The sequence below is a fragment of the Hibiscus syriacus genome, unplaced genomic scaffold (genome assembly GCF_006381635.1).
Source record: "Hibiscus syriacus cultivar Baekdansim isolate YM2019G1 unplaced genomic scaffold, ASM638163v2 tig00002799_pilon, whole genome shotgun sequence".
In the NCBI taxonomy this organism is placed as follows: Eukaryota; Viridiplantae; Streptophyta; class Magnoliopsida; order Malvales; family Malvaceae; genus Hibiscus; species Hibiscus syriacus.
The window spans coordinates 181,408-193,026 of NW_024061945.1; the positions used below are offsets into that span (position 1 = coordinate 181,408).

General features: G+C 35.8%; 1 pseudogene; it reads left to right on the forward strand.

Annotated features, from left to right (window-relative positions):
* Positions 1-1,662: 1,662 nt before the first annotated feature.
* LOC120151063 lies at positions 1,663-11,341 on the forward strand (annotated as a pseudogene).
* Positions 11,342-11,619: the final 278 nt, after the last annotated feature.

Below are 11,619 nucleotides of genomic sequence, written 5' to 3' on the forward strand. Positions count from 1 at the left end.
TATTAAGTTATATTAAAAATTATCAATAAAAATATTAAAAATTCGTAATATTTACAAAATCCCGTATTAATCCCGTACAGGATTTTCTGCATGCACCGTCTTCAGTAAAATGGTCATATCTTGAGTTCCTGATATCGGATTGATGCGATTCAAGAACCTTTGGAAAGATAAGATACAGAAGGTTGTATCTGTAGAAGACATGTTGACCAAATAAGATCAGGATCCCATTCAAAAAGTCGTCTCAAGTCTGATACTGTTCTGGTCTTCTTTTCCAAGGCTTGGACCAGTGGATCATTTGAAAGAGTTATTACTTCTTCCTTTTATGTGAGCCTTGTGATGCATGTATCATCCTCCCTTTCTTCAAAAATATTCGTCCTCGAATCTGAAACATTAAAGGGAGCAACATCATAATCGTTTAATGATTCATTCACATTATACTTACCGAATAGATATGCTTTGAATCTTCGAGACTTTGTTCTTCTAATAGGTTCGAGTAAAAACATTAGTCCAAAGAAGCATGTATTATGGACTCTGGTGCATGTATCATGTACTTTCATCTAAATTCACGTACCTAGCCGAATACCTATGTAACCATTCGGCCAAGCCCTCTCATTTCCTATAAATTGTGAGGCTTGCCATCATTTGTAGTTATCTCATCTCAAATATAAAAATTACTCTTATGAGTTAATTTCTCTTCAAAGTTCTTTGTGAACTTTATCGATTAAACAAGTATAATTCCTATACTTGTGGCGTCATACCTTCCATCCTGATTCCAAAATTCCTAGATTAATATCTAGTGGGTTGAAGACACTATCACCACCCTTCAAGCAAGTTTGTGAAGATCGAGATTGTTCTCCTTAGCATTGTTTCATCTTTGGCGTGTTTGAGATACAACATCACCACCATATTCATTTCATCATCAACCATCATCAACATCCTTCATCAAGACCAAACCAACTTCATTCTTCCGCAGCTATCTGTTTTCTATCTTTATTTCATTTTTTTTTCTATTTCCATTATTTTTATTATTATCCATTTCTTAATTCCACCATTAATATTACTTTTCTTTCTTATTTTCATTGCAGCCAATCTTATAATTCAAGGACATCAGTACTTGTCAATCTTAGATCGGGATACAATAATGCTATCTACTATCTTCACCAAAGCGTGTAGATCAACCTACATCAGATTTTGTTACATAAAATAATAAAGTAGCATGTTTGGCCTGTTGGCAAGGACAATCACATTTCATGCCCTTGCCCCAGGTTCGAGTCCTCTTCCATGTCATCATCATTTTCCACCTGTGCTTGCTTAGTCAGCTGGAGCCGTTGACTGACGGTTTCCATCCAACGGGGTGACTTTTGAATCAGATTTAAACGTTGTGGGTACAACTGCTCCAAAAAAACGATTTGAGCACAAATGCATGTAGTGTCAAACGTTAGTGATATTTGTTTGCATTATGTCTTTTTTAAATCATACATAACGTTATGTTTTAGTCACCTTCACTAAAAAATTAATTAAACAGTTGTCATAATATTTTTATTATTTTTCTTAATGATAAGATGACATTATCTTAAAATTACATAGTTTACCTTATCTTATTTTATCTTGCGAGTAATTATTTCCCGGTAGAACATAAAAAACCCGGGCAGCCAGAGAAGCCCACGGATAGCTCAAAAGTGTTCATATTAAAGGGGGAAAAAGAGAAAAACATGTCAAAACCGAGATCATAACATAGAAAGAGAGATCGAAATCTAATAAAACAATGAAAGCTTTGAACTTTGTTCTTCAGTTTCTATCATTTCTTTTGTTGTTTTCTTTACACAGGGCCGTCGCTAATGGCGTCACTCCCGAGGAAGCCAGGCAGCTCAGAGATGAGGTAAAAGCATATGTTTTTCTCTTAGAATTTATATTTTGGATTCAGGGTTTTCACTTTTATTTGTAGATGGAATGATATATCACTAGGATTCTTCGAATTGGCCTTTTAACTTTACTCTCGCTGTCTTTACTGATCTTGCATTTATGGGGATTTTTTACAGTGCTTGGATTGGTTTGTTGACTGATAATTAATTGTTAATGACTTCTTTGGCAAGTTTTGAAAACCCATTTGGGCAAAAGCATAGAAAAGAATGGGATACAGGTGTATATTTTTTTCGGGTGTATAATTAGTTCATATAATATGAAAATACTTGATTCTTACACGATGTTAAATGAAAGATGGAATTCAAAGTTTAAATCTAATTGTGGTGTGGATTGGTATATATTAGCAATTCGTTTGTTTCATAGCTGTAGGTGCGTGAAATTTTCTATCATGCTTTTGATGGTTATATGGAGCATGCATTTCCATTTGATGAGTTCAGACCTCTATCTTGTAAAGGAGAAGATACGCTTGGTAGTTATGCTTTGACACTGGTATGATCCAAATCTTTTATTTATTTTTTTTCTCAGAAAATTCAAAATGCTGAGATTGTGTCTTGAATTTTGCAATGTTGCTGCTGTGATGTTGAATGGAGCAGATTGATTCTTTAGATACATTGGCTTTACTTGGAGATCGAGAACGATTTACTGCCTCTGTTGAATGGATTGGTAAAAATATTTGGTTTGATATAGTGAGTGATATACTTTTGCAGCAACCTTTTTTACTTATTCGTATGGGTTTGTTTTGATAAGGAAACCTTAGTATGGATGATAGGATTGAAGGTTGATCTTTTGTATAGTGATAAAAGCAATCACTCTTACCTTTCTTTTTTATACCTCATGACTTAATTTGACATAGAATGTAGTTTGTTTACATTCTACTATGATAATAAATTATGGTTGCCAGTTTCCAAATCACTGTTATCATCTTATCAATTAATAGCTATTTCTATTGGTGATGTATAAGGCTATTGGTTCCTGGGAATATTGCTATTAATCTAAAGTTTGAAGTTTGCTTTTATTCTGCAGAATAAAACAGTTTCCATTTTTGAGATCACCATCAGGATCCTGGGAGGTTTAGTTTCTGCTCATTTTATTGCGAGTGAGTATGCGACTGGTAATATCAATTTTTTGTTCACCTCCCTCCGTTAATCTTTTATGATCATATTTCATTATTGTAGAATAAATATCAAGGTTGTTTCAATTTCAGGGCATGAGAATTCCTTCCTATGACAATCAATTACTCAACATAGCTGAAGATCTGGCTAGGAGGTTATTACCTGCATTTGACACTCCTACAGGTATCGGCCCTGGATCTTTTTCCCATTAAGATGCAGTTACATGAACGTTGCACTTGCACTGTGATAGATGTAGTATCTTATTATGCCTATATCCTGCTATGTTATATTGCAGGAATTCCGTTTGGATCTGTTAATTTGTAGTTTGGAGTTGATGAACATGAAAGCAAGGCAATGCCTCTATTATCTCCTTACTGATGATTTCTTTAGTTAGTTTTTGTAACCTTCTTGTTCTTGTTTGACCTTGTACATAGCTTGTCTAATTCCCCTTGCCCCACATCCTGATATCAGTACTTTGTGATGTGCATGGTTGCTATATGTAATTTTAAATGGAAGATGATGAAGGTATTCAAGTGAAGTGAATTGATTTTTTCCGTTAGCATATTAATCTGTAGTGAAGGCTAGTTACTTCCAGGTGTTGTATGTGTGCAGTTTTCATATATATTGTATTAATATGTAATGTGAAGTACCAATTCTGGTCTGTTTAGATAACATCAACAGCTGGTGGTGGGACTTTGACTCTTGAATTTGGAGTGCTAAGTCATTTGACCAATGATCCTAGTAAGTGTTACTGCCCCTATATTGATGTTTTTGCATTCTATAGAAGTTTGTATGGCACAAAAAGTGTGATAGCAAATTTTGGATCTCCTGGTTTTTTATTCCTTGTACAATTGATGACCAGCCTGATTTATCTGGGAAAAACGGGGTCTATTGTTCATAACTGCAATGGTTGGATTGTGAAAGGAAAATGGAAATCCAAACAGACAATAAAACTAAAGGGAAATTGGGGATCGCTTTGCTTGAAATATTAGTATAACAAATTGCAGAGCTATTAGATTGACTAGGAAATGCTCGTCAATACTTGTTAGTGTTGATAAAGAAGATTCTTAAACCATCAACTAGTTGGTCTAGTGGGATGAGGCATTGAATCCCTTAAGCAAGGTCAGCGGTTCAAATGTTGGCGTTTGCGAACAAAGCAAATTGGGTTGGGAGGGTCACCCTCGCCTCAGCAATACTCGATCTGGATTAGTCGATCAATAAATTGGATACCAGTAATTAATTAAAAAAAAGAAAATTCTTAAAAGAGAAGGGAAAAACTCTCAATCGTATATTTTTCTGGAATAAGTACTACTTGCTTTATACATTGTCTAGGAGTAAGTATTTTGTTAGAACTAAACTACCTAGTTGTTATCCTTATCTATATAACTTTCTAAGAGTTAGTATTAAGTTAAAATACTAACTAGTATACAAGAGAAGCTTATTGCATAACCTACAATCCCCCTCAAGCTGGGAAGTAAATATTGAAAAGACCTAACTTGGATGTAATCTCATCAAAGGTAATTCTTGGAAGTGCCTTGGTGAGAATATCCGGTTACTGATTCTTCCTAGGAACATAGTTGAACTTTACTGATCCATCATTCACTTTTTCAGAGATGAAATGTCTGTCGATCTCCACATGCTTCATTCGATCATGATGAATTTGATTCTTTGCAATACTTATTGCAGATTTGCTGCCACTTTGAAGTTCAAAATACTTGTTTTCACATATCCCCAGCTCAGTTAACAGTCTCTGTAACCAAATTTCTTCACAAATTCCAAGTGTCATTGCTCTAAATGCTTCCACACTACTTCGAGACACCACAACCTGTTTTTTACTAACCAAAGTTTCCTAAACAAATGAACAATATCCAGTTGTGGATCTCCTATCAGTTAATTCACTTGCCTAACTTGAATCCGAGAAAATTTTTAATGTGCTATCTTCACTTTTTCTGAAAATTAACCCATGTCAGTGTCATTTTCAAGTATCCTAGAATTCGGTTCACAGCCTCTAAGTGTTCTTCACTCAGATCATTCATACATTGGCTCACTATACTAACAGGAAATGCGATATCAGGTCTAATAATTGATAAATAAATTAGTTTACCTAATAGCCTTTGATACTATTATCAATTAAAGCATTTAATTAATTGGAAAAAGTCTGATTACGTCCTTCATTCTCCAAAGGATTCACGATCGGTTCCGGTTCATGCAGTGTTCATGCTTTATAGGAGGCTTGAGAATAGGTTTGGAATTTGGTATTTGAGGCGAAGCAATGTGTTGATCATGATGAGGTAGATATGTTTTGGTTGGCTAGTTCTATAAGTTTTCCGGTTCTGGGAAGTTTGGCATTGCAGATTGGTCTGGCTGGTGCTGGATTGGTAAGTTTTCCGGTTTTGGGAAGTTCAGCATTGCTGATTGGTCTGACTGGTGTGGTTTAGTTGGTAAGTTAGACTGGTTCAGAGTTGCTAGTCGGTCAAAAAGTGAAAGATGCAAAACTAAGACAATAACGTCGAAAGCCCTTTTGAGTTGAAGAATAACCAAGAAACGCACAACGAAATGCTCGAGGATCCAATTATGACCTGGAAGGAACATTGTTACGGACAAACACATTACATCCAAAAATTCTAAGGGGTAATAAGAAGTCATAGGTTTAAAATTGGGAAAAAACTGAAGAAAACCTCTTGGACACAAATTGTAATGGTTTACTGGGTAAACGATTAATCAAATATGTGGCAGTTAAAAGGGCTTCCCCTAAAAAAAGACGAGGAACATTTGTGGAAAAAAGAAAAGACCGAGTAATCTCAAGAAGATGCCTATTTTTTTTCTCAACAATCATATTTTGTTGAGGAGAATTGACACACGAGGTGGGATGAATAACCCCTTTTTCCTGAAAGAAAAAACCTAAGATATTGGCAAAATACTCACTACCATTGTCAGAATAAAAAATTTGGATAGAACACTGAAATTTGATTTTTACCATCTTATGGAACCGTTTGAATATCTCTCAAGCTTTTGGATTTAATTTTCATGAGAAAGGTTCAGGTAGTACGAGTGTAATTATCAATAAAGGAAATAAACCACCGAAACCCATGTAAAGATGCTACCCTGGATGGACCCCAAATATCACTATGGATCATGACAAATGGTTTGGATGGTTTGTACTGATAAGGAAGATAAACATTCTTTGTTTGTTCAGCAAGAGGGAAAATATCACAAGTAAAGGTTTTAGGACTTTTATTGATAAATAGATGTGGAAACAACATTCTTTGTTTGTTCAGCAAGAGGGAAAATATCACAAGTAAAGGTTTTAGGACTTTTATTGATAAATAGATGTGGAAACAACTTTGCAAGATAAAAGAAATCGAGATTTCTTAAGTGAAAGTGTGAAAACATAACATCGGTTGAAGGTTTTAGCAAAGAGGATTGTGTCATAACATTTGAGGAAGCAGCGGAAAGATAAGCCGGTAAAGACTGCCACAAAGTTTAGCATTGCCAATCACCTTCTCCGAGCTCGAATCCTGAAAATAACAAAAATCATAGTTAAATTTTGTAGTACAACATAACTTAGCAGACAATTTGCTAATGGAAATTAGATTGTGAGGTTAGGAACATAAAAAACACATGATAAAAGGATGTTTGGATTTATCCGAATAAACCCATGACCGACAACACCTGAAAGAGAACCATCTGCTGTTCGGATATGCGAGATAGACAAGTCTGCATGAAAAGTGTGAAAGAGTCGAAGATCACCTGCCATATGGTCACTCGCACTAGAATCCACAATCCTAGTAGGAGTGTCGTATTTGCTAGCCAAAGTAGCAAAAGGAACTTTACCTGCAGGAGGGGAAGATGTAGGTGCAGATTGGGAAGGAGTATTTAGCTGACTAAAAAACTACTGTAACTCTTCGATTTGTTTCTTACTAAATGAACTTCCATGTAAACCAGTAGGCAAAACACAATTCCCTTAAGTATCATGTTGTTGATGTTGTTTGGAAGACTTCCCATCAATAGGTTTGCCGTGTAGCTTCTAATAAAAATCCATCACACGGCCAACCTTCTTACAATAGTCACACCAAGGTATCCTCTTCTTCGACCGAGAAGTATTTTGGGAGTGAGTGAGTAGTGCAAAGCCTTTAGCTGGCAGTGAATCAAGAAGCATAACCGTGCGTCGACTTTCTTCGTGTCGAACTTCAGAGAAATCTTCTCGGATTGAAGGAAGAGGTTTAAGCTCCAATACTCGTCCTCGAACCTCATCAAGAACCCAATGCATACCAGAAAAAAATTGAAACATCTGACGCTGTTCAACAATCTTCTTTAACAATTGAGCATCGTCTACATACCACCATTCATGAGATTCAAACAAATGGAATTGCTATCACAGTCGCGACAATAGAGTAAAATACTGAGTAACAGTCATGTCCTGTTTGAGATTTGCAGGTTGACGCTCAATCCCAAATAGTGCAATGAAATTTTCCAGATTCGAATACGTAGCCTTTGTAGCACTCCAAATTTCAACAGCTGTTTCGAATTGCAAAAAGCTCTCCTACTTCAAGAATCATAGAGTTAATGAGCCATGACATAATCATGGTATTCTCACTAAGCCAAGTGGAATATTTAGGGTATGTCGTAGCAGGAACTGGTGTGGTCTCCAAAAAGTAGTGTTGTTTGCGTCGGCCAGTGATATAAAGGTAGGCAGATTGGGACCAAGAGATATAATTGTCACCTTTCAATTGATGACAAGTTATAGAGGCAGAGGATATGTACGGTAGGGCTGAATGGGACGAATGAACAAGGAGTTCCGAGGTGGCATCTGACGAAGAAGAAGCGAAAGTCATGGTCGGCTAGGGTTATGGTAAAAGGACCGCTCATCTAAATTGATACCATGTTGCTGAAGAAGATTCTTAAAAGAGAAGTGAAAAACTCTCAATCGTGTATTTCTCTGGAGTAAGTACAACTTGCTTTATACGTTGTCTAGGAGTATTTTGTTAGAACTAAACTACCTAGTAGTTATCCTTATCTATATAACTTTCTAAGAGTTAGTATTAACTTAAACTACTAACAAGTATACAAGATAAGCTTATCGCATAACCTACAGTTAGCTTAACAGGGAAGGACACAATATTTTATGTAAGGGGTGAACTTAAAAAATTTTAGGGGGGAGTGAAAACATATTATCAATATAAAATAAAAAATATCTAAAATATATGAAAATTTGAAATTTTCAGGGAGGCTACTGCTCCCACCGCCCCCCTTCGGTCCATCCCTGGTTAGCTAGACATTTAGACTTCTATCAGGAGACCAATGTTGAGACTTTCACATACCAATGACTGTTAACTTTTATATTCATTGCTTAAATATTTCTATTTCTTAAAATTGATGCAGTTTTTGAGCAAGTTATGAAGAATGCTGTTCGGTGCCTGTGGGCTCGACGTTCAAATCTTAACTTAGTTGGTGCTCACATCAATGTGTTTACTGGTGAATGGACACAGAAGGTAACTTCTGTTTTACTTTGATCACATGATCAGTGGACTCGTGGTTTTCTGTTTTTGTAACGGTTCTGTCAATGTTCTTCAATTGTTTAGTCGTTAACTGGATAGTAAAGGATTAAATCTTCTGCTCATATTGAGTCATTCTTTTCCATTATGTAGAAGTAAGTCTTTTCTATAAGAGAGATGTTGAACTTCTTTGATGTGATCATTATCTATTCTTTTGAAAATTAATTGTTACATCTTCTCATTCTATTGTGAATCCTTTTTTTCCTTCCCTTTTACTACTTTCAAATGAACGCTTAAGGAGTTCATATTTTCATAGGATTAATGTTCCTTGCAAATTGCCTTCTCGATATGCAGACATTGAACAGAAAAACTCATAATTATGAATTTGCACTTAGTAAAGACTCAACTTCAGCTTTACTCATTAATCCATCAGCCTCCCGCTGGACCCATCTTTGTTTTTCCTTCGGTTGCTTTCATTGATCCATACTGACCAGCTGCGAATTGCGATTGATTCTATTTTGCTTTGCAGGATGCTGGAATAGGGACAAGCATCGACTCCTTGTACGAGTATCTTATGAAGATCCATCACATGACTCGAAATATATATAATATATATTTCCTTTTCAGGCATATTTATTATTTGGAGATGAAGAGTATTTGTTCATATTCCAAGAAGCATACAGCGCCGTTATGCACTACCTTTACAATGATCCCTGGTTAAAACTTGTGCTCTTTTGTCCCACTTTAATTAAATTTTCCTTTCTCTTATTTTATTATACTTGGTATCATTTTCGGCATTTTCCGTGCATCATATATTTGGACTTTCTCATCTCTTTCTCTCTCTTTTGCCTTTAATTTTGATTTACTTCCTTAGGTATGTAGAGGTCAATATGGATTCGGCTGCTATTGTCTGGCCACTATTTAACAGTTTACAGGCATTTTGGCCAGGGCTTCAGGTTATAATTTATTAATATTTTCTGATGTAAACTTCAAAATATATTTCTGAGTAACAATAAATTATGTGATTGACTATTGGGTAATCAGTGGTTTACCATTTTTTTTTTAAGGTTTTAGCAGGAGATATCGATCCTGCTATTCGAACACATGCTGCCTTCTTCAGTGTCTGGAAAAGATACGGTTTTACTCCCGAGGGTTTTAATCTTTCTGCACTTAGTGTTCAGGTATCTGATTCATGATAGTGTACTATTCTTATCATTCCCTTTATCCCTTGCATTGGATGTATCTATCAGTCCATCTAATCATACCATATCTCTTTTTGCAGCATGGGCTAAAATGGTATCCTTTAAGTCCAGAGTTAATAGAAAGCACGTATTAGCTCTACAAAGCTACCAGAGATCCCAGGTCAATCTGATTGACAATTATTTAAGTGCCTTTTCCAACTTCTTTTAACTTCACTTTTGAACATCTTATCACACGGTTATTTGGAGGTGGTAATATTGCAACATCTTCACTAATCACTATCTTTCCTTAATTGGAGTAATTCTAAATGATTATTTATGTTTATCAAAGGAATCTTGTTTATCCGGTCAGTTGGGGTATTGTTTGTTTCCAAGAGGCTCTACTCTTTCAGGATTAGAAAAATGCTGGTCTAGCTTCCCTTCCTTCCTTTCCTATTTTTTGAATCAATTCACGTCAGCGTTTAATTCCCTTATCTAGAGATGAATTTTATTAGAAGACAAAATTGCTCAAACATTTAAGAGCAATGATTTAAGATATTATATGAAAAGAATGCGAGGAAATAAAACAGGCTTGCTACATTAGGTATTTTACTAACAAACTATCATTGCTGACGAGAGTGCAAAGCTATCCCTGCTGCTGTTAGATGTTTTTTAGTTTACCTGTTCGGCTTTTCTCAACAAAACTTCTGTGCTATTTCCCCATTCCTGCATACTAAAAAAGTTGATATTTTTTGCTTTAGATATCTAGATGTTGGACGAGACATAATTGCTAGCTTGCAATACGGGGCTAGGTGACCATGTGGTTATTGTCATATATCAGATATTGAGAATCACAAGAGGGAGGATCTCATGGAAAGCTTTTTCCTTGCGGAAACAGTAAGCGACAATTTGCACGTATATCTGTATTCCTCTTTTCTCTAATTACAATTTAGGATTTTGATTGGTTTGAACTTGAGTCCAATTTTGGTATTAGCATAACATTGTCTTTTCCATTCCAATACATATTTGTGTAACCTCTGAAATGCTCAGTTGAAATATTTGTGGCTCCTTTTCGACTTGGCTGTGGGTCCTGACAACCTTGTTGAAAGAGGACCGTACAAGTAAGATTTAGGTTTCCTTGGGCCCTTTTGTTAACAAAAAAAAATATTTGTTACCATGAAACAAGCTACATTTTCTTAATGGAAAAAATTCCATTTATAGATGCATGTTTAGCGCCGAGGGCACTTGTTGCCTGCGACACCTCAAATATCCTTATTACAAGAGCATTGTTCATATTTTGGGGCTTATTGTAACCGTGGCTACTTAAAAGAAGAGTCTCGTGCATCAGACAAGTCTGCTGATTCTCAAGAAACTAATGGTAGTAGAGCTTCTGAGGGTTGGGTTCGCACTGCATTTCCGTTGGACTCTTCTTCTTTCGAGGCATATTCTTTATCAGGGTTGATTAAGGTTAGTATTGAGATAATTCAGAATTAAATTTATGTATACTGTAACGAGTTTTGTTCCCTCTACTCTGTTTTTTGTGTGTGTTCCACTGGATTAATGTTTGTTCTCTCAGTGTCTACATAAGAATTTTGATATCCGCTGTCTCCGACATGAGTTTCGTTATTTCTAGTTATAGTGGGATGGGATCACTTCTAAACACTTTTTCTTATGGCTAAAAATTTTGATATCCGCTTGGGAAGTTTATTTGACAGAACACATACTGTTATACTCAACAGGCTTGAACAATCCGGCAACAACTGTCGATACGATGAGTATATTGTTGAGGTTAGAGTTGTAAGATATCTGTGCTGTTATGCTGGCTGGGGTATTGTCGAGAAAAACGAAGGTAGGCACTTTGTCTACTTACGGGGGCACTTGTAAACTTGGCAAAAATTTAACAGAACTTGT